Source organism: Anas platyrhynchos, chromosome 2 (assembly GCF_047663525.1).
Source record: "Anas platyrhynchos isolate ZD024472 breed Pekin duck chromosome 2, IASCAAS_PekinDuck_T2T, whole genome shotgun sequence".
Taxonomy (NCBI): domain Eukaryota; kingdom Metazoa; phylum Chordata; class Aves; order Anseriformes; family Anatidae; genus Anas; species Anas platyrhynchos.
In genome coordinates this window covers 7633258-7657839 of record NC_092588.1, presented here as the reverse complement: position 1 = coordinate 7657839, position 24582 = coordinate 7633258, and the positions used below count along the sequence as shown (strand labels likewise).

General features: G+C 40.0%; 1 long non-coding RNA gene across 2 annotated transcripts in view; it reads left to right on the top strand.

Annotated features, from left to right (window-relative positions):
* Positions 1-16170, top strand: part of LOC110354063 (uncharacterized) — a 40468-nt gene extending 24298 nt beyond the window's left edge. The window contains exons 2-4 of one of the 2 annotated variants that reach the window (XR_003495854.3): positions 6500-6592; positions 14483-14573; positions 16005-16170. This is a non-coding gene — a long non-coding RNA (uncharacterized lncRNA). The remainder of the gene's footprint in view (positions 1-6499; positions 6593-14482; positions 14574-16004) is intronic. The other variant, XR_003495855.3, reaches the window with a different exon arrangement.
* The last annotated feature ends 8412 nt before the right edge of the window (positions 16171-24582 follow it).

Sequence of the window (24582 nt, the reverse complement as noted above, 5' to 3'; positions counted from 1 at the left end):
AAGCACCAAATCCGTAACTCTTTTAAATACCTCCAAGGATGGTGACTCAACTATTTCCCTGGGCAACCTGTTCCAGTACTCCACAACCCTTTCAATGAAGAAATGTCTGACCTAAATCTCCTTGCTGCAACTTGAGGCCATTGCCCCTTACCCTGTTGTATGCTCAAACAGTAGCTACTTCAAATCTTGTATTTAAATTGCATTTTAAAAACTGGTGCAGGAAGGAGACAATATAGTTTTGGCAATAGCTACTGGCTTTGACTTGAAAGTATATTGGAAGGCCTGGGCAAGTCACAGGTGGATGTTAGCTGTTTCACTCATCTCCACAAGCTAATGCCTATTAGTACAAGCACTTCAGGAGAGGGTGGAAGGCTGAAAGGTGATATCCCCAAAGAGTCAATGTGTTGTGTTTCTTCCACAGCAGCTTGGCAAGTTACAGTCTAATAACAGCTCCTGGACAGCTTTTTATTTATTTATTTATTTATTTTCTTGCCTTATTTTTTTTTTCCTTCTATCATCCTCATGCCTACATTCCTGTGGTTTTACTTGAAAGGAATATGACATAAATCTATACAAATGCCAAACATGCTCCCAGCTGCTGAGCTGAGTAATTCAGAATCAGAGCTGCTCAGTTACTGCACTGAACAGGTCTGGAATAGCCTTAGAAGAGGAGGAAAAAAAAGCCAAACTTTACAACATTTCTATTGAAAAACCAGTAGATACAAAAGAGGTGGTGATTCAGAGCTGGCTTTTATTTGACACTGTCATCAAATTGTGTTTGCTAGATAGGAAAGAGTGAGACATTTTTTTCTACAGGGAGTTGCCCGCTCAGGTCCACTTCTGAGAGTCCAACCACCTTCATCAGTGGTTTATGAGGTTTATGAGTATCTTGTAGTAAAGTGTCTGCTCCTCTACCTTTACCTTTGAAAGGCAGTGTGTATGCAAAGCTCGCTTGTTGGAACCAAGCCATTCATTATTTTTATTATAATAGCATCTTATTAACAAGACAGAGGCTCCATTGTTCAAACTGCTGTACAAACAATACACTGATTTTGTGTGCTTTAGCATAATTTGAGATTAGTGGCCTCTTTCTTCACTGTCTAAAATGTTTAAATTCATTTTTGTAACAGCCTTTTTCTGGAGGTCTCCAGAGCAATTCCAGGACAGTGTTCATGACAAACACACAGGTCAGATGCCAATATTTGAGAAAGTTAAATGTTATATTAACAGGATTTGTTCTATACAGATCTTCTTATGTGATTTCCTGTGACTCACATTTTCTATTGTTATTTGAGGAAAAGAGCATTGCAGTCTAGGTGTTAAGCTGCATTTAATACCATTGGTTTAATACTCAAGAACTCTCACATGAAAAAAAAGCACACTAAATGAGTATTAAGATTGAAAAGTCAAGCACTTAGAGTTTAGGTAGTGTTCAGGTTAAATTCTCCTCTTCACTTTTCATTCATCCTCCTCAATCGTGCACACATGGACTCAGTCCTCAATAAAAAATTAGTATGCTGTTTTTAATTTGGACCAAATTTCTTTAGGGACTTTATAAAGCATTGAGTAAATGAGAAAGAAAAAAAAAAAAGAAAAAAAAAAGGTTTCTAAGTTTTTGGTTAGTGGGTTAGTGGTCATACATCTAATTTTTTGCTCTTTTGTGGCATTTACCACTACACTTACTGCACTTACACAGACACATACACATTAAAAAAGAAAAAGAAAACAAATTGCTTTTTCAAAAATTTTATTTAGAAGTAGAGGACTGAGATTAAAATCTGACATATACATTCATTCTCAGCATCCTTTACAAAGTGTTATATCTTAGCTTTTCTGAGCACTACCAGTAATACAACTCCCTGTGCTAGAAGCACAGCTTGATATTGTTTAGGATACACCTGAACAGAGTGGGCATTTTTGCTGAGTAGATCTGCAGTGCCTGAGTTAACTATGGAGAAAATGAGGAAAACACAATAGCAAGCGTTATATTTAAATTAAATTTTGCAACCTAGTATTTCCAGCAATCTGGAAACCTTTAATTTTTACCAGGTTTTTTACAGAAACATTTTGCTTTGTATTTGTGAGGCATATCAGGTAATAGAAAGACTGATGAAAAGAAAAGTATATGAATTAAACCAAACTTGAAAAAGATGATGGGTCCTTAGGTTCCTTCAGTGATTAGATGAAAATATTTCTCTTTTTTTTGATTAATGGAAGTTCTTTCATTGGCTTTAATGACAGGTAGATGTAATCTCACAGGATATAATACCTCATTTCTCTGTAAAGTTCATGCTCATTTAATTTAATAGAGACTTACATTAGAAAGCAAAATCTCTTACAAAGTTTTCTTAGGAACCTCCCCACCACCCATCCCTGTCATTTTATTATTTTATTTTTTTTTAATGAAGGCTTTCAAATCTTGCTTTTTAAAGTTTCTTAGATTGAAGTGTCACTCTGCTTCCCAGTGATGAATCACATTTTCCTACAATGGCTGAAAGACATCCAAAGTGCCAGATCAATACATTCACAGATACAGTAAGCCACCCACCACAGTGCTATTTTACCCTCCCACTTTCTCCAGACCTGCTGGTTATTAGATTCCTTGGCCAAAAGCATAAGGTTTTGTTTTATCTCTGATGCGTGATAAATTATTATTTTTTTCAAACCACATCTTGTAGGTGAGCTAATCTCTTTTTGGAATGTTTCAAATCTCCTCTTGAAGCCAAAATTGCTTCAGTCTCTGTGGCTATGTAACTTCTGCATTATTAACTTGGGCAGAATCTTGCAGTGGTCTGCAGTCTGACATGGGTATCAAACATTTACTGTTTTGTTTGTTTGTTTGTTTGTTTGTTTTGTTTTTTGTTTTGTTTTGTTTTGTTTTTTAATCACTGCCTTCCCTATTCCTATACTGTCAGTGTTAACATCTAACTGTATTTCTGATCTTTTTTTTTTTCTTTTTTTCTTTTTTTTTTCCGTTTTGGACAAATACAATGTATATATCACTAAAACCAAACAAAGCTTTAAACAAGTATTATTTTGGAAGAGAACCCTGTAGAAAAAGAGCAGAGGGAAGGTCTAGCCTTCCTTTTTGATCTTTTATCAGGCAACAAAGGAGGAAAGAAAATCATAGAAAATGCATTCAAGGACTTTACCATCCTTACCTTGCCCCTAGCCTTTGCAACTGCAACTGCACTTTGAAGTCATCCATCATTTGCCAGGATCTGAACAACAGGAATTTTTTTCTGCTGCTCTAGTTTGCACTTTTTGGTTCCACATCTACATTAGCCTGAAGGAAGCCATAGCAAGCCGGTGAATGGGAATAATGGTAAAGGAGTGCACATGTGTGTGAGAGATTTTGGTGACTTGCATTGGACCAAAGTTTGCTGCTGGTCAGCCACAGAGAATGTAGGAGGAGAGCTGCACCCATCTGGCTGCGACAGAGATGTGTCTCAACCTCATCTCCAGTTCTTCACAAAGACACCTACTCATTGTATGGCCTTGGATGAATCATTGAGGTCAGATTTAATCCAACATTTCTCCACTTGGCAGCAGGGAGAAGTGTCAGAAAAAGGAGACACTTGAGGAGGTCAAAGCCAACAGGGAGTGACTTGAAAGGAAAGAATGATCAGTGTCCCTGTGTAAGGGCTTAGAGTGTTATGGTATCATTTGCTTTGTACCTGGAAAAATAACCCACTTTCCTGCCATTACTGTAAGGAAATAATACATGCTTCTGAGACAGACGTTACTCCAGACATATTTAAGGCAAGGTTAAACTTTAATAAAAATAAGTTACTTTGATCTATGAGACCATGACACATACAGTATGCACAAAGCCATTTCCTCCCCAAAGTTTTATTAATTTTAAAATGTTGGCATATCCAAACCAGGGTTGAATATATAATCTGTCACAAAGACCAAAGGACTAAAGCCTAAGATGGTAAAATATGTATTATTTATCTTGTGATTTCAGCAAGAAGCTTGGTTGGGCTCAGGGCACCACTGCAGGAGTTAGCACATGAAAAAGGAACAAAGAGACATCCCCAAGCAGGGAGTATTCCAGTTGTATTTCAAAGTGGAAGGAAGAGGACAACCATGAATGAGGCAGATGAAGTATCTGAGAGTTTTGAAGATGATAGAAAAGCATTTCCACACCTAGGGATGGACAGCTCTTTTGGGGACGGTGCTAGCTGATTTTTCAACACCAACCACTAAAAGATCCTGGATCTACAACAGAAATCAGCCATAACAAAACAAAGACAAACATGTGCAGAAAAGTTATAATAAGAAGGAAATACCCAGTTTATTCTGGTTTTAATAGTTGCATGTGTGCAAGCTGCTGTGCTGGCTGGCAGGGAAAGCGTCTGAACCAGAGAGCTAGGGAAGGAGATGAATGAGGTTGTGCTGTGAGTCAGGCTCTGTAGCAGAAGCCTATCCCATCCCTAATGCTCTGTGGGCTGGCACAGATGGGGCAGTGTGTAACTCACCAGTGAATTATACATGCTATTAAATGAGCCGTTGAAAATCCCCATTTGTCTGGAGGGGTGTTGAAGCTTACAGGAAACATGCACCAAAAATCCTTTTGTAGGAATACATAATTTACGTGTTTTAATCTGAATACCAACAGCACCACACTCTCCTCAAGCTTTCCTGGCTGACTTTATCCTTAACAGGAGTCAGAGTCATGGTTCCTGCGAGATAAGACATGTTGCACTGAAAGAAACAGCAGTGAGAAGGGCGAAAACAGTCCATGAGCAATGCTGCCCGGCCTTGCACAATAAATCTGTGTCGTGCATGAACAAGTGGGAGTTTTTTTCTCAGTGCTTTTCCCAGGGATGTGCACACTGTCTATGTAATAAATGACACTGGTTCAAGAGTATCTTGTGATGCTGCATTTTGACATTTGTTCTCCTGAGCTTTTTAGAGTTGTCTCTGTATGGTTTAGTCCTGTGGCACCAATGTGGCATTCAGTAGGGCTAGGAAATGGTACCGGGAGGTGCTGTGGATACAAGTGCACAGTGTTCTTAAGGTGAAAGGAGTCCAGGAGTCCACTTAGGAGTCAACCCATTCCAGCTCACATCAGTACCAGAGATTGGTCCTGAAAATATTCAGTTTACTGGAATGGATGTAGCTTAGACAGCACTATTACTCAGGATTGAATTTGTTCCATCATTGTGGTTCTAGGGCCAGCCAAAACATGTAATCAGAGACACAACTAATTATCATATAAAGATCTGTATCGGCTGCTGGTAGAAAATACCCTTGTGTCTATCCAGTTCTCCTTAGAGTTGAGAGAAATTCAGATTCTTGCATTCAGGTTAAGCCTGCCTTTGTATTTGGTTCTCTGGGTCCATATTATCCCTTACACTGCTCTGCTCCTACAGAGGAAAAATTTAACAAAAAATGTGCTAAGATTGGAGCTGAACAAAAGGTCCCTTGTTTCTCTAGGTATGGATTAGTCCTTGCAGAAAGCAGAGAGATGAAAGCTGTTGTAAGCGTTAAGAGGATTTTTCGGGTAATACTTCAGAGATGCATGTACGTATGACTTGTGAAATGGAATTTAGTGTTAAGAAAAAGAAGCCTCAGAAACTTAAGTCTTCCATTTATCCATAGATATGCAACTGAATAGGTTTCACATACTGCTTCACCAGCATGTCTGAGTCCTGAAGGGAGTTAAAAGTCCATCCACACTTTTCATTCCATTCTTTTTGAAAGAAATACATAAAACATATTGCATAGCTTTGTTTCCAAAGGATATTTGCAGAATATTTTTGTTCCCTTCTAAATATTTTTGTTGTTTAATAGAACGATATTTTCAGAAACTAGGAATAGTCCTAAACTTTTTTTTTTTTTTTCAGATATTTAATGAAAGACAACTGTGGATTAAAAAAAAAAAAATCAAAAAAACGGGAGGAAAATAATTTCAAGTTCCTCAAGGAGAGATTAAGATTTGATGGTGGGCCTGCAAATTTGTCAGTGGGCTCACTGAGCTCTGGAGCTGAAAACATGATTTGACATTTGGTCTCTCTGCTGAGCCTCTCCCCCTATTCTGCCATGTACTTAAGACCTCTGACCCCTATTTGGTACTCGACAGAGTTTTTACAGAGGCTGAAGGCCTCAGCAGCTCTCTCAAAACAGCCTTTAACTTATATCTTCAGGCCTCAGTATCAGGTCTTACCAGTTTGTTTTGCAATAGAAGAAACACCAGTGCTGCCCATGCAACAGGCCTGAAATGGAAACTTTTGGCATACCATCTGTAGGGTGTCAGGAATGGTTCAGGGCCCAGACTTAGAAATATGGACCAAGATTTATGAGGTTAATGATGTTCAGGGGAAACAGGCTGGTTTTTAAACAGAGAGCTCCTAACAAGCCTTGCAAGTACATTCTCCAATAGAAGGACTCATGGTACACTGCCTGGGTTTATCCACATGCCACTTTCTTCTTTCCTTTACCTCATGAGTATGGTTGCATCCTTAATGTATCTCTTTTGTCGTTTGCCCAGGTTCTCTGAGATCTGACAGGAATTACATGGGAGAACTGGGAGCTGTATTGTCAAGGCAATGCAATGTCCCTTCAGGTAGATACTGGTATCTGAGTAAGTAGACCTGTCTGACAGTCTTCATTTCTCCCAGACTTCTCCTCTCTGTGCATCAGTACAGCCCAGATCCTCAGGCAATATCTAGGTCCCTGCAGATTGCAATGGGTGTTAAATAATTGCTACTGATTCATTTTTCAGTCTCTGTCTGCAGCCCTCCCAGGAACTCAGTTTAGTTATACCTTTAAGCTCCATTGCTCCACCTTGGGAGGGTCCCCATGCTGGAGCAAAAGGGACTGTGGTGGTGTCATGCTGATGGCCAGCTAAACACCACCACACCTCTCTCACTCCCCATCCTCACAGGAAGAGGGGGAGAAAATAGAATGAAAAAGGGCTCAAGGTTTGAGATAAGGATAAGGAAATCATTCACTGGTTACTGTCACGGGCAAAACAGACTCAATATTGGGAGATTAATATAATGTATTGCCTATTACTAGCAGACGAGAGCAGTGAGTAACTAACAGCAAACTAAAAACACCCCCAACCACCCTCTTCTATTTCCTCCCCCTGAGCGGCAGAGACCCCCTGCTCCTGCATGGGCTCCTCTCCACGGGCTGCTGCTCCGGCCCAGGGCCTGCTCCTGCAGGGACTCTCCATGGGCCGCAGCCTCCTCCAGGCCACATCCACCTGCTCCACCGGGGGCTCCTCCACGGGCTGCAGCATGGAGATCTGCTCCATGTGGGACCCATGGGCTGCAGGGGGACAGCCTGCTCCACCAGGGGCCTCTCCACAGGCCACAGGGGAACTGCTGCTGCGTGCCTGGAGCACCTCCTGCCCTCCTGCTGCACTCACCTGGGGGCTGCAGGGATGTTTCTCTCTGTTTTCTCACTGCTCTCTCTCCCAGCTGTTGTGGTCTAGTTTTTTTTTTTTTTTTCTCCCCTTTCTTAAATCTGCTCTTGGCCAGTGGTGGGTCCCTTTGGAGCAGCTGGAGCTGGCTCTGATCTGACATGGAGTAGTTGCTGGTCTCTGCTCACAGAGGCCACCCCTGCAGATCCCCACTGCCAAAGCCTTGCCAAGTAAGCCCAATACAGGGTGAAAAACAGGTTTATTTAAACTCATGCCCTGGTTGTATGAAGAAAGAAACAAAAGCAGACAGGAGGTGTAGAGCTCTGTGGCCAGGACCAGCCAGCATAACTGGAACACAGGATGAGTGGCAGGGTGTACTAGAACACAAACCTGCCTCCTAGCCCTACCTGTCCCATGCCACCCAACACAGGGGTGCTTCAGAGTGACTCAGGGAGCTGAAGGCAGTGCTGCAGACATGCAGGATGATTTACTCTCTGTGCCATAGTGCCTCTCCGCTGCCTAGGGGGTTTCCTTCCTTGTAGTGTTGTGATTCAAGTTCCTTCATGAGAAACCTAGCTTAATCAGAGCCCTATAAATACTATAACTAGATCACTTGTTTGTTAAGTCTTGTACTGTAATGTACTTGCCTCTGAGAGAGAAGGAAGAGAAGTTGCTACACCACAGACACTATCAACTCCATCAATGCCACCTGATAATAGACCTGCTTTTTATTCAGCTGGCAGCAACCTATCTCATCTGAGCAAAAACACTGGGATCCTATTCTGCAGGAAAGAAACATATATAAGGTAGTCTGCAGCAGGTGAGATAGTTAAAAAACAAGACAAGAAACTTCACAAAGAGATCCCACAGTGACAGGAGATGCCTGATAGGCCTCTCTTATCTGATTTTCGTGAGCAACCAAGATAGGTTCTGTTCAGGACAAAGTGGTGATGCTGGAAGTGACTTTTGCCCCTTCTCCAAATGCCTTCTGCCACCCACAGTCAGCAGTCCACATGCTTTGTCTTCAGTAATGGAAAAGCAATTTTCTCTAGTTGCTTATGGCAACATTTAAAATAACTGAAAAAGCTGAAAAGATGTTTTTATCATTTTATTTCTGGCAGGTCAGGACCCTGATGTAAATTAGGCGAACTTGCAAAACTCAAGCTATTTTGATTTATGTGGAAAATCTTCTCCCAGCTTACCGCGCCATACATCATAATAACACATAACTTTGATAACCGCATTCAGACAGCAGGTGACTGCAACAGCACAGGAAGGATGTGGTGTATTTGCAACAGTGATTAATAATGTGGGGAGTTTTAGTCAACATAGTGGTTAGAAACTCAGCTTTACTCTTTCTTATAAACCATATTCATATTGGATGTAAACTCATCAAAATGATTGAATTAGCCCAAGCCTTACTGCCCTGTGCTTATGAGCCAGGTGAAATTAGCTGAATTACCTTACCTAATTTTAAATATATCTTTATCAAAACAAGCATGCAAGGAGCATTAGAGGTCCCTGATATGTGTGGTATGGAATTATTTTGTGAACAAAGGACATGGTTCTGCAAATGGTTATTCAAAGGACTATTACAGGGCAATTCCCTAAGTATTCATGTTAAATTAACAGCATAAGCCTATTGTAGCTTTTTAGTTCAAAGTTTTTTATTAAAATTTCCCCTTTCAATGTATTTTCAAGATAATGAAATCTTTCAAAAAGATTTGAGCCAAAAAAAAAAAAAAAAAAAAAAAAAAAAGCTTTTTGCACTGTTTGCACTGGAAGAAAAGTTTCCATTGTCCCTGGGAACAGTGAAGAAGGAGAGGATATCACCTGACAAGTTCAGCCATTTGGTTACATTTTATCTGGATTTGGTAAAGAAAAAATGTCTTGTTAGTCTCCCTCAGTTAACAAATGTATTTTCTATTTGTAGCACACTGCATTACTTCTGGAAATCTGCTCAAGTACCATCAAAACTTTTTTTTGTTGTTTCCTCTGTACATAAGAAAAAACAACAACAACAAACAAAAAACAGAGAATTTTCTGTATATGAGAAGTAACAGAAACCTTTTCAACAGAAAAAGCTAAAGAAACTGTTGTCTGAATAGACCCTTCATTCCTTTCCAGGAGTTCATTCATTCCTCCTATCTTTGTAATTTTATACTGTCAGTTCTTATAATCTTTCAGCTTGCAAGAATAAAGGCAGCAGCATCAATTTTGTGGATGAACTTTTGAAATCATATTAGGGTAGTTTCTTCCTGTTATCTAGAGCTAGTTTTCCTTTCCTCATGCAAGCTTTAATTTGCAATTTCAGATATGCCACTGAGTTTATTCATACAGATCTGAGCATTCCATCTGTAATTGAAAGTTTGAATAAATTATACTGAACTTGCAAATGAAACTAAGTTTATTCCTGAAGTTATAATGCAATTAGTTATTAATTCAGCAAGGTGTTTAAGCACCTTTTAGTTCCTTTGAAGTCAATTAGACTGTTCCCAGGTTTACAGTTATGCCTGCATTTAAAAGTTTGTTGTTGAACAAAGCTTTATTGATTTAATTTTTAAAGTTAGTACCAGAAATTAAATGTTAGAAACTTTTACCAGGGCTCCCTGAAATCAAAATAATGATTGAATTATTGTGTGAGTTGAGGTAAAATGCAAAAAAAACCCCTAATCTATAACTTAAATAAAAAGTAGACCAGATGCAATTTTTTTCCATTCATTGCTGATAACTGACTGTAGTCCAGATTCTATACTGCTGATGGGTTGCTGGGTTATTGGAAGGCTAGCTGTTCCTATTTTATCCCTTTCTCTGCCTTCTCTGGGAAAAGATTTGCAAGTAATTTGACAGAATCCTTCCAGGAAATAAAATTATAGTCTAGGCACCCTGAAACATGGAGATGAACGAATTCACATTGCTGTAAACACCATGGAAGTTAAGCTGTAACAAGAAGGCTTTGGAGCCTTTTTGCAAGATTTCGCACAGGTGGAAAAGGTAGCAAACGTGCTCTTTCCTCTTGTAGGAATATGCTGTAACAGCCAGTGGTTGGTGGTAAAATGGCATAGTGAAGATATGGTGGAGGAGTTCCCTTTCACCCAAAGCATCAATGCCATATGAACTGACAAAGATCAAGAGCACGCTACATGCTTCATAACAACGTAGTGAATTATTTGGTAACCTGGGGTATGAGAACCAGAATATGGTAAATACAGCTACATTGAATCAGACAGCATTGATTCTCTGTCATTGCTGAGGGTGACAAACACAAAGCATCCTCTCAAAAAAGCTCTGGATCCCCCCAGTCCCCAGGGTTGCCTGGATGTTCACAGCAGTGAGGCAGCGGAGTTAATCCTGGAGTGACGAGGTTTCTCAGAGCAGAAGAGAAACAAGCCTTGTCTTTATAGAAGCAGAATGAGTATATCATAGACCCTCCCAGAGGAGAAAGGTACATTCATCAATAGAGCAACAAAAGTTTTTGGTAGGCCAGACAGGTTTGTCCCTTCACAAGACTTCACAGGCCAAAGCAAAGCAACATCTCTCCTTCCCTCCTCTGGCCTCTATTCTTTCATCCTACAGAATTTGCTCTTTCCCATTGCCCTCACCCAGTGATGGATACATTTTCAGTGTGAATGCGATGGTACAAAGGATAGCTTCACATGAAGTGAGAGTTTACACCATACTAGCTGATGTTAATGGGGAAAGTGCCCTTCTCTCCATGTGGTGAATAGTAGCCAAACAGAGCACAAGGCTGTCAGCACCGACTGATCTCCTGTCAGCCACGTAGAAAGGCAGGACTGAAAAACAAACCTCTGCCACCTGCAGTTTGCCATGTGTTCATTACACTTATAGTTTCCAAGTAGAAATGCAAAATCAGCCAGTCCATTTTTTTGCTCTCAGGCTATCTTTGCTGCACCTTTTATATTCATATTCAAGTATCCACTTCCTTATATTTCTGTTTATATGAGCAATGAACTCTTTTATTTGGGTTATTGCAATCTGAGAGCTAATGATGCAGCCTGCTGCCAAAAGAAGATGGCTTCTAAATGAATTACTTCAGATATTTTGTTTTTAAGCAGGAAGTATTTTCAAAGGGTCCAGGGGAGGGCCATGAAAATGATCAGAGGGCTGGAACACCTCTCCTACAAAGAAAGGCTGAGAGCAGTAGGGTTGTTTAGCCTACAGAAGAGAAGGCTCCAGGGTGACCTCATTGCAGCTTTTCAATGCTTAAAGGGGGCTTATAAAAAAGATGGAGAGCAACTTTTTGTTTGGGAAGATAATGACAGGACAAGGGGGAGTGGTTTTTACCTAAAAGAGGGGAGGTTTAGATTCAAAGTTAGGAGGAAATTCTTCACTCAGAGGGTGGTGAGACACTAGAACAGGTGCCCAGAGAAGCTGTGGATGTCCCATTACTGAAGATGTTCAAGGCCAGGCTGGATGGGGCTTTGGGCAACCTGATCTAGTGGGTGGCATCCCTGCCAATGGCAGGGGGGTTGGAGCTAGGTGATCTTTAAGGTCCCTTCCAACCTGAGCTATTCTATGATTCTATGACTGTTGAAGTGCTATTGGAAAACTCTTCAGTACTTTTAATTATTATTATTTTATATTCTTTAACCAAATACATTAGAAGTCCCTTATCTTAAGGGATCCCATGAAGGAAAATGTCATAGCTTAGTGCATGTACCTAAGCTTTTCCTTACTGAAGTCCCTTTCCTCACTGTTTTGGCCTTCATTTTGTTTGTCTAAAAACTGAAGACCTCTGGCTCCCTGAAGAACCTCCATTCAGTTTCATGGGCCTCTCCTCAAGGGTTGTAAGTGACTAGATCTAAGTTTTATGTCTCAGTCTCTCTTCATGTAATCCTTGACCTCAAAGCCAAGTGGTACATAATAGTCAACACTGTTCAGGTTGGTTCTGCTAGAGTGGGTTGAGTATATTAACAGTACATAGCAGTTGGTGCTCCTCTCCTCTGCATCTCATTTGGGTCTCATATGGTGCTCTATGACCTTACTGAGGCTTGATTTGAAGATTTATGGAGTTCAAACTTATGTTTTGCAGCAAATCAGAAAATTATTTTTGTAACAAGAATCATGAGGGGTGTTATGAGCCTTGGGATGTGGTATGAGAATACGTGGTGTTGCCTAAAAATGTAGAACTTGTTGGAACCAAGTTGAAGAATGACGTAGAGCAGAGAGACCCAAACTTGATCTGGATCTTATAAAGTGTCTCAGTTTCCGATGGAAAAAACTTGATTTCAGAGTGAACTCATCAGAGAATGAATTTACATTACTGATACAGAGAAAATTGTCACTATTTCTTGCAGGCTGCCATCTTTCCCTATTCACAAAGGATCGTAGCAGAAGAATGGGGAATTTCAAAACTCTTTATCAGTTTTTAAGGGCAGTGGGCAGCCAGGAAGGAGAGGTTGGCTTCCAGTGTTGTGGTTCCTGTGCAAGAGAGATGTCAATAACTGTGTGTGGACTAGTCCTAGTCATAGAAACAGGAGCACTGGGAAGGGCTACAAGTTTTGCTGTATGGATCATGCAACACTCACATTGGCAAGCAGATGAAAATCTATTGATGAAGGACTTCAGTGTCTACAGAAACAGAAGTCTTAACAAGAAGTCTTAATTTTTCTGGTAGGAATCAGATGTGAATGAAGAGAGGTGAAAATCCATATAAAATTAAATTTTTTTACAGATAGATGATTGGAGTATATCTCAGAGCTTTCCTGCCCTCCCTCCCACATACGCTGTCTGTCTCTTCAGTCAGTAAGCTCTTGAGTTTTTGCTTAATTCCCAGTAAAAAGGGTCCATATATCCTCATTAGGCACTATATTAGACTAATTATACATAATTAATATGCATAACAAACTCAGTTTACTTCACCTTAATGGAATTCGTGAAAGCCCTCACACAACAAATGTTAAGGCTCAGAAGAACTGATGAGGGCCTTTTCTCCCAGACTTCTGGGCCACCACCAGCTCCAGCCCAAGGGAGCTGTACCCACTGCAAGGGCACAGCCCTGCCTGGAGGAGGGCACAGCCCTTGGAGCAGTCCTTTCTAATGTCCTGGCAGCTTCAAACACAAGTGCAAGAAGCATGGGTCTGTCTGCAGCAGGCTGGGCAGATGTACTGCTTCCCAAAAGGGAGATTAACCAACCCTTGCCAGGCTCAGCAAAAGCCATGATGGTAAACAGGAGGGCAAAGCTAAGGGAGAAAAAGTGCATCTTTCCATCAAACAAGTATGTCCTCACAGTGGGACTGAGGGAAAATTCAGACAAACATCTGTTTACCCTGTAGTTAATAGTGCCTGATACCAGGATGGGGAAGGTCCCTCCAGAAAGCTTCTCATGCTTTATGTTGCAATGTAAGCAACGGCCAAAGTAGACCAAAGTAAGCAGCAGAGACTTAGCAGTATTCAACAAGTAAGGGAGTGTCTATGAGGGAAGCATCATGTAGAATAAAAGGCCCCTCTTCCTTCCCCATATTTCCTCACACTTCTGGGATGCTGGCACATACACTCTTATTCCTGCTACAGGGTCTCAGCTGCCTGAGGGGCAAGAAGCCATGCAATTAAGCTACCACATTTTCAGAGATTTCTCATTTTTCAAGCTATAAGACACATTTCTTACAGATGGTCTTGATAGCCTTCATCAAGGCCTGAGTCAGGCACTGTCTAATGAGGCCAGGTGTGCCTGATCAGTTGTATTCTTTCACAAACTGGTGTTTGCACATCCAAAAAGAGTATACTTGAGAAGTTAATCTAAGCCTTGGCAAGAGATTTGGTGTGTGTGTGATTTCTAAGGGCTTGATAGAAAACCCTTCCCACCTTTTGCAGGGTTTTTAGAATCCATCAAGACTGGGATCTCCTTTGCTTGATACTAGCAGTGCTATCCATTTTCTCAGGAGCAATCCATTTTCTCCTGTTTCCTTGAATGTGCCAACCTTTTTGCACTGTCTTTTCTGCACTTTCTAGGGAACTGAAAAATTGTTCCAATAAAATAAAAAAGTGCAGCTGTGGACATCAGACATAAAAAGACCATGGACACAATACTGCAGAATCAGTGAATTACCTAACTACTTTTTTTATATTCCTTTGCACTTGTAGAACTGCTGACCCTGCTTGAGTTGAGAAAGGTCATTCACTGACCTCTAAAATGGAAGGCCCCATGAAATGTCCATCCAGGCTAGAAGCACAGGTGAGCAGTTTTGCACCCTTCTTTCACCCTTACATCTTTTAGCTCATCGCTTACTTTTCTAAGATGGCTACCTATTCCTTAACTATAAAGCCAAGGTGTTATTTTCAAAGAGAACTAACTCACACAAGTGAACGTGAGCTGGACAAGTCCTGGAGCTGGGGCTCCCCTCTCTGTACTCCAACTCTGGTGCTTCTCACAAAACAAGGTACAGCTGATCTTCAAAAGTGGCTCCCACTGCTTGAGGTCTGGCTTTTTAAAGTAATTTGGAGACAATTTAATTCCTGTTCTTCTAACAGGTTCACACTATTTCTATTTAAGAGTAAAGACATGCCTTAATGCTAGCTCTTCACTGATGTGTGCATTGTCTTCTCTTTCTTTCCTTAAATATTATATAATTGAAAGCTAAAAGACCAATACAGTAGAAGTTAAGCTGTCGTGGCCCATGCAGTTATTATATATAAGTGTTGCCATTATGTAAAACTGCAGTCATTATGTGTAATTACCAAGGAAGTTGTATAACAAAGGAAGAGGTCTATCTTACAGAAATAAAAATGCTATCCTGGAGATCGCTATTGACACACAGCCTGGTGAGACCTGCGACTAGACCATGCTTCTTTCCTTTCATTTCTCTAACCAATTTTTTCAGAAAGCCAAGATGTAAATTAAAAGCACACTTCTTTAATTAAAGGCATTCAGCATCCCTAGTGGGAAAAAAGTGGCATTTAAATGCAAAATCAAAATCAACTTATGGATTGCCTCCTTCCCACTGTCCCAACTCTCCAGGTGCAATGAAGATGTCATTTTCTGCCCTCTGTATTCCTATTCTCAGCACAATAAAAGTGAAATGATAGTTATTTACCAGTGTTTTGTTAAAATGTCAAACTGTGTTGCAAGCAAATTGATTTCAAGCCAGTTCAGTTGAGTTCAACTCAGCAGGATGTGATGTCATCTTTCTGCTTGCTGCTCCTTCTTTGAAAAGCCACAGCAAGACTGATGAGGAGTGATGGACTCACTGTAATTAAAAATAATACAGCCACAGGCAGCAAATTTAAATAGGAACCATGGACAAAATACTGCAGTCAGATGTGAAGGCCTCTGGACCCAAATGCAGTCATGACTTGAGCAGCTCAGGAGCAACTGAAGCTGATGGGAATTTCTTCAGCAGAGCCTGAAATTCATATGGTGCCAACAGGGTCTAATGTTCATCCTAGGTTTTGTCAGTGAAGCTTTGGGTCACCAGAAGCTTCTGTCAGTGAAGCTTTTGGGTCCCATGATGAGGAAAGATTGCCATGTTAGAGGGCATAGCAAAACAAGACACCTACCCCTGTTCTTCACATGAAGCTGCCTAATAAGACAGAGGATGTTGATAAAGCCAGGTTGCAAGTCATCTCAAAAGCAGCCACTGATAACTCTGTTCTTATACATCCCCAGATAACACCCAGAACTCTCTCAGATGACATTCATCTTCATCTGGCATGGACATAAATTAATGGGTGGTAAGGAAGCTGAAACAGAGACCAGTACAAGACCTGGCATGTAAATCACCCAAGGTTGTGCTCTCCTCATGCTTCGAGACGTAGCATGATCCAATGCAATGATCATGCTGGATGTGAAGAACACTTAATGTCTTTTAATTAGGTTTTGAAGTAATGCATGCCAACACCCTGTAACTACTTCAGCCTTGACTCATTCGTGAAGATGCATGCCATATGTAAGAGACCAACATAAAAAGGATGACCCCAAAACTAACACATTTCACTGTTGACGTATGCTTCTTTTTCAGACTGTGAAGCTCAGCTGACATGCTCAATGCCTGCCTGCATGACACAGGCTGTCATTATTCATTATGGACTTGGTCTCAGTACTGTGACTCCAGGAAGCAAGTGTTAATTGGTGTGAACAAAAATGAAGGTTTTGACTTCTTGTAAACAACAGACAAAGGGCTTTGCAATGGCTTATCAGACAGACAGACTGGAACAGAGCTCTCTGTTATTAGCATTACTTCATCTGAAATGCTTTCAGCTTGGGAATTTGGGGGAGGGAATAGCAGACTCAAGTTTAGAATGATAACTCTATATTTGACTGTTGTTGCAGAGGGATATGTTTTCTATTAAGGAGGGTCTTCCAAGGCAAACTGGGAGATGTAGGGTCCCAGCTTCACACAGAGCAAGTCACTTCACATTCCTGCACCTTTTCACCTCTTTTTAATCCCTCTCTCTTTTTAAACTTCTATGACCAATGGTCTTTTTTCTCTATATATTTTTTTGGACTTATAGAGCATCCATTTCCACTGGATGTTTTAAGGCAACACTTTGATAGAATAGTTTATTTGAGCATGAAGCATCTTCACCACCACTCTGGTAGCCAGTAGTTTAAAATTTGCATGTTATCAACTGTATTTACTGCATTTACTTTATCATGGAAAATGCATTAACAATTACAAACCATCATTTTATGGAGAGAAAAGCTTGTGGCTTTCCACATGGTACAAATGTGTGAACCTTGTCAATTCATTTCTCTCTCAGGCTACTGTGCCAAGACACTTACACCTTGATGTGAAAATCAATTGATGCATCTAACAAGTGTTTACTTCTTCTCCAGCAGTAGCTGAGGAGGGTCAGAAAAATTAGATGTTAACATTAGACATTTTTACAAATCAGCATCTTGGAGCAATTTGCACCTGAGTATTTAGAGTAGGTAGTAAGACTCTGGCTAGGAAGTCCAGTAAAGCAACAGATGGTTCACCCATGTCTTTGGCAGGAGAACCTCCAAAGTGGGTGAGTGTAGGAGGATGTCATTTTGTGGGCACCTTCTTGGCCAGGGAGGAATTAGCCTCACAAATATTGAGCTGAATTTTTTTGAATACTCCTCACAAATATTGAGCTGAATTTTCCAGGACTATCTGTTTAGTCCAGGACTATCTAAACAGATAGTCCTGGACTAAACAGATAGTACTGGAAAACTCCATTCCAACTCAGAGCTTGCCCACTTGAGCACAACACCAATGATTATTCCAGTTACATGAAACACCACATGAGTGAGATCTGACCATGTTTCTTCAGGAAATTCAGGATGTGCTGACTAACTTCACCATTTTGTATCTGTACCCATGTGTCTGCAAAGAGAGGGAATGCTTTCCCCTGCATTTACTGTGTATTCCTTGTATTTTGTCTGGAGCTGCGATAGATTCCATATGGACATTTTCCCTTTCAGCTGCTTATAGATTCAGGTCTTCTGAGGTGGCTCTTCCAAGTCTAGGCATGAGGCCTACTGATAGTTACTACAGAGAATGTCCCACCAGCTGTCATCTAGCAGCATTTTTTAAACAAGTGAAATGTTTCATGAGCTAGTCAGAATCAGGCTGGATTCTGACCTCAGTGACATGAAGGTAAACCAGGGATATCTGCTATGCTGAGGCAGGGCTTGTCCTGAGCACTCATGTTGGCAGCAAAAACCTGCTCTCCACCAATAGTCACTATAGCTAAAATAAAACCTGATGGGGGAAACTGCATTTGTTCGAGGATAAAGACATACAAGGCAAGATAAACCAGCAATTCCTTCCCTGACTCTTCCTCACAAAACCAAAAAGTTAAGTGGTACCTTTAGAAAATAAAAATTATGAGAGGGCCTTGCAGGGTTTACAAGAGATTTGGTCTGAAACAAATCAGATCGGCTGCAGTTTGCCAGCCAAATAAAGCCTGCGACCGGTGGGCATGGGAGAAAGAGAAAGGCAGTGGAGCTATCTGGGGGCTAACAAAGAACAAATTGCCAGCTCTCAGGCTGAGCTCAAAGTAGAGGTTAATGAATGATGTGGGTAGAGATGGACATTGAGCAATGGGCAGAATGGAAAAACAAACAAACAAACAAACAAAAAAACAACAGTCAGAGTAGGTCTCCATTATTTTGAAAAGACAGAAAAGGGCTGTGTGAGAACAAAATATCTTGCTGATTTGTAGAGAATACAAAAGCATCACAAGTGTTTTTTCCTGACTCGGTACATACCTGCTCTGAACTGGTTTACAGAGCTAATGAACAGTTATCTTTTTCAAGACAGGAAATCAGTCAAAATGTAGAGGACAGCAAGTTATATCTTATTGAAGGAACAGTATATCTTATTGAAGGAACAGATGATAAAGGAAATTAGTGGCAATGAACACAAAGTTTATTTACAAAGGAGCCAAATCTAATCCGTCTCCTTGTCCTGAGAAAAATCTCACTACAGATTTCCCAACGCTCCCAAACTGCTTGCTAGACAGACCTTTACCTAAATATTTTTTTTCTCTCTCTCTCTCTTTTTTTTTTTTTTTTTTTTTTTTTTCTTCAGAGTAACCCTACAAAGACTTCTCTACTATCAGTTTCAATGAGCCTTAGTTTAAGCCTAGGAAATATTTTTTTTCCTATGCCATACATTCACATGTGGATGCATACAATATTAAAATAAAAACACCACCACATTTCTTTTTCACTTTTCAAGTCTGACTGAAAACCCTTCACTTGTGCAATGTGGATATACCAAAATTCCCTTAGGCATGGTAATCTGTATTAAGCCAGATGCCAGACTGGATCCTAGGTCTGCGGTGCAACAAATGATGTTTCCCACTCCATGGAATCACTTGATCCCATTCACAGTGAGGTCCAGGCATTACTAAGCGGCAGCAGTAAACTATTATTATTATTATTGTTATTATTATTAGTGATAATCATAATAATAACAATATTCTAGCTGTTATTCTAATTCTATTTGCACAAATTTCTTTGGGGGTTAAATGATTGAGTTAATGGGATATCGTGATTCAGTCACTGCATAACTGTTGAAATTGTAGATGGTTGGAGGCTTTGTGATAGGAAACATTGTCACGTTTCCAGCTTTTTCTTTCACACTTATCTTCTCCAGTTTTATTTACGTAGACCTTACCTGAATTTGGGGCAAAAAGTTGTCACAAGTAGCTTCACTCCAAAGGACAACACTTTGTTAGTATTAAATCCATTATTTTTGTTTTAAATAAATGGAGAAAAAAAGTACAGATGGTCATCTGATTGTAACACTCCTATAAGAGCATAAGATTGGCAGGAAAGTTGATGTTCACATATGTCTGTTCTCACTATAATCAGGTACTTTATCAGAAATTAATTTAATACTAACTTTGATGGGATTAAAGAAAGACACAAAAAAATTACACGTCTCATATCCTTAGCATTCATCAGGCTCATCCTCCCCAATGCAAATTGTCGGTGATAGATTATAAAAAACTTGTTTTTATATATCTGCCTACAAATCATGATCAAAGTAGAGTTCTTGTACAAAATCACTGAGAACTAGTAGATGGATACACCCAGCTCTTGAACAGTCTGATCCCAGAGCATCTGTGTCGATCCCCTGCTAACAAACAACACCTTCTTGTAAGGCACACACTAGTTAGTAGATCATACCTGTTAAGTCAGGTGGAATTGGTCTCACCTCACTAAAGAGGTCTCTGGTGCAGACACCCCTATCTGACATACCTATCAAGGCTCCCTCAATAGGCAAGGGATACTGATTTACTGCTCTAGAAGGAGATATTTTTTCCTCTTTTAACTTAGGATAAGTGACCATGCCTTCCTATTGTCTATAAGGAGAGCATGTTTAACTTAAACTGGATTCCTAGCTTTGGTCAGTTGAATGAAATGAATCTATGATAAAAGTATGGGAAATACTGACTTTTAAAGTTCACCTTACAGCTTATAGAGACAGCAGACGGTGTCTGAGCCTTGGTGTGATCTTCTCTTCATACTTCTTCCATGTTCTGCAAATCTCATCCTTTTGTTTACCTAAGATGGACACTTCTTCCTAGTACTTCTCCAGAACAGATCTTTCTCTTTCACTTCTTACCCATGTGCTATTCTTCAGATCGAGGCATTTGTGTTTGATTGATTGTTTGTTTGCTTTTCTTTGAGAAGCTGTCGAGGTTTTTGTCACAGATGGTATAAATTGTTGTGCCTTACCTACAAAAGCTCCTTAGTGAGCACTAGGATGAGCACATGTGCTTGACAGTTAATAGGTTCAGAAGTAAACTAAGGGTCCAATACGCTTCAAGCAACAAAGCTGAATTGGTGCTTCTCTCTTTCCTGGAAGAAATATGGGCTTTTTTCAAAGTTAAGTTTGTACCCAAACAAATTATGAAAAGAATATGACTCTCACTCAGCTTAATTTCTTTCAGCCAGATGGTGAAGGCAGCCACTCTCAAAGAAGGTCACAAGCTCCTTGTGGCTAAGAGTAATCTAGAATCCCCTTACTCAGGACTTCAGTAGATTAGCAAATACAGCTGTATAAGCAAATACCACTGGCACCGAGTATTTGAAGAATAAGTAATGAGCATTATATTCAGTAATGCTTATCATAGGCTCAGAACATAGATAATATAATTCCAGAGATAAGTCGCTTTCTCAGAACAAAGTCACTTTCTTTTATTTGTCTACAGTGCATTGCATTCCCCATTAGGCTCAGTGCGTGGCCTAAGTAGCTATGAGGTTTAACTTAGGATTTATTATCCACTTCTTTTTAAGACCTAAACCTGTAATGAAAACTGGATCATGCTACGTCTCATTTTAATATAAATGCATATTAAAAAATAGGACTATAAAGTAGAAGCCGTCTGCTGGCAGTGAGCTGCGGTCATGAAACCATTTGCAAGTGCCTTAATTGAATAGCTAACACTCCAAGAATAGCAGGTTGATTCCTTTCACAGCATGTGTCGCACCAGCTGTGCAGGAAGAGGTGGTGGGGTCATCTGCAAGTTAATTTACAAACAAAACCAGTTATATATCAGCATTTCCACCACAAACAGCTTTTCCACAACAGTTACATCCTCTTCAAATATTCTCATGCAAAACTGTACTGAAAAGATATCTTGGGCTTTCTCCACTGCTAAAATACACCAAGTAGTCAGGCCTTGTGTTATAGCAATTCACTGCCATACTCAAGTAATTTATCCCATGAGCAACATGACTTCTTTATCTCACTCATAAAAGGTGCCCTGGGAGTGCTGATACCATCAATTTTTCAAATAGGACTCCCAGATGTTGCATGAGGTCTGGGTGGGTCTGTGAAGTAGGAGATTTTGACAATTTCTTTTAAGTTTTCCTTGCTGTGGGTGTTTATATTTATCAAAATTAATTAATTCAGGAGTTGTGTCTTGCATGCACAAATCTTCCATTCATAAGTTTTAGTATAAGTCTGGACCATGATGCTCCTCACCAGCTTATTGCTGTGTTTAAATTCTTGTAGTGCCTTAGGCATGTGGACCCTGACAAGGAGAAATTCCTGTGCAGGATCAGTGAACTCTCAGGGTCATCTATATTCCCTGCTCTGCTGTAGATTTGCTCTGTGGCTTCTTTTAACAAGTCCCATTCCTGTTCTTCCTGTGCTGAAAGCCTCCCAGCTTACAGGTACTTACCAAGCTTTAAGGTTTGCCACAGCTTAATTTAGCTGTTCTTTGGATGTTTGGGTGCAAAGTATATAAGAATTGCAAAGTTTGTTGATGCACCATCCACCACAATGCCACAAAGGTCCCATGTCTGGGACCTTTACTCCTGGACTGTGGAACATACACACCAGCATTAGAACTGAAGGTATTCTGAATGACTGTCTTTCAGATGCCAAGTTGTCACCGTGCATTGTGATTTAAGAAGGTATGACAAATGTTTTACAAGATTTTTAATGGCTGTTAAATCTAGAGTGCTGGATGTATTCCAGTTCAGGTAATTACATTCAGCCTGCTTAAAGACACTTTAACGGGATAGATCATTCCTCACTGAGCCTCCAGTATGGAAAGAATGAGAGAAACACACAACACTGCTGACATCCAGGGAACAGAGGAATGCAAGGGAATTTCTCAAGTAGGGAAGAAAGGAGATGCATATATTTGTATATCTTTGTGTATATTGGCTGAGAAGAAGGAGCCCTTGGAAAGTGAAATAAACTTACTCTAGAAAAGCAGGAAAACTATTTTCTGTGGAGATGTTGTAAAAAGTGAATTGAATGCCAGACCAAAATTTAGGGAGCTGTGTGAAACTCAGCAGACAGTTGATGCCAAATTGCTTGTTTGTTACTAAATTATAAACATGTAGTATTTTGAAAGTTGCCATTTCAAACATCAAGCTCCAGCCTAGAAAGCCTCGGGATGTTTTCCAAAGAAATAAGAAATCAGGCTTGACAAATGTTATCTTCTGTTTTTGAACTCCATAGACATTTCTGGATTGTGCTTTCATAAAAGGAGGTTTATTCTCATGCTTTTGTGAGTGCCAGACTTTTAAATTTGGTAAATGTGATAGCCCTGAAGGGCTCCTTATACAGCAATCAGTTAGTTCTTCTTTTCTTACAGCTGGTCTATCTTTCTGCCACAAATTCATTTTCTTTTCTTACTGAGGAAATGGAGATGCATTCACAGATCTACAACCACAAATTAATTTGCAAGAAGAGTTTGACTGATTTCAGTAAATTGGATAACACCTATTAGTATGAAAGAAGCAGGAATTGCTGGCCTTTTAGGCAATGCAGTAGATAACATCTGTTTTGATGTAATTTTGAGGACTGAAGATATGGGAACTTGGTGAGCATTTTTAACGTTGCTGACTGTCTATCACTTGTATAAATGGTTAATTTTTAATAATTTGTTCATTGCTAGTGGTAGACAGAGCAATCAGAGACAAAGCACATAACACTAATCAATCATCCCTCTATTGCAGTGATTTCAGAGTAATTTTGTCTCTATCAGCCATGATTACCGTTGCTGATTGGCTCTGAGCAATGCCTACACCTGGCATATCCACATTCTTATGCCCATTTGTTCACACTCTCTCTTATTTTCCATTACTCACCTACTTTACTTACTGCTGACAGATTATGCTATTTTATACTATTAGCTATTTAATATAGCCTACACCCTACAAACTTGGCTTGATTGAGAATAATATATATAATTGTATTAGAAATGATAAATAATCTGAAGAAGCTAGTTAAAATGGATGCTCGACTCTAATATTAATTTTCCCAGGTTAGTTTTACCCCATACACACTGGATACCTTGTGTTGTTCAGGGAAAGAGCAATAGAGACATTTCTAGCCTCTGCGGGAAATTAAGAATCCTCTAGTGAGGATCCTCCTGCTCTGAAAACAGTCTTTCAACTAAACATGTATTGGAGTTGTTGAAATCTTAAAATGGCTTTACTCCCAAGATGTCATCCTGTCTGGTGGCAATCTTGGAGGGCTTCACACCTCACAATAGATTATGATTTAGATAAAGAGGTGGGCTAGTTGTGATGTATTACCCTCTAAGGAAGGTTCTGTCTTATTTAATCAGACAGAAGATAGGTTAGGCAGGTCTTTCAGCCCTGTGACCTTCTGAACACAAATTATTTCCAGATAAATAAAGAGCCTCCTCAGAGATTTTTCTTCTAGAGGTTTCACAAATACTTTTAATCCTATTACTTATCATCTGGAAAGCAGCTTAATTCTTGGGAGCAGACATGAAAACACTGTTTAAAATTGAATTATATAGTGAATATGCCACTATAAATTACATAAAATTATTACTATTATATATAATTCAGATCACTATATTGTGAATATACCCTTATATGTAGTAAATACATATTTAAGGTCTTTATAAATGATCTGAGTGATGAGGGAAGAGTGTACTCTCAGCAAATTAGCAATTTGCAATTTGCAATTGTGTATCATGCAATTTGCTGATGACAGAAAATGGGGGGAGTGGAGGATACACCAGAAGGTCATGCTGCCACCCAGAGGGACCTCAACAAGCTGGAGAAATTGGTTGATAAGAACTCCAAGATGTTCAACAAGTGCAAAGTCCTGAACGTGGAACGGAACAACCCCAGGCACCAGTGCATGCAGAGGACTACCCATCAGGAAAGGAGCTCTGCAGAAAAAGACCTGGGAGCCCTGGTGGACACCAAGCTGAACATGAATCAGCAGTGTGCCCTGGTGAAAAGAAGGTTCCTATGAAGAAAG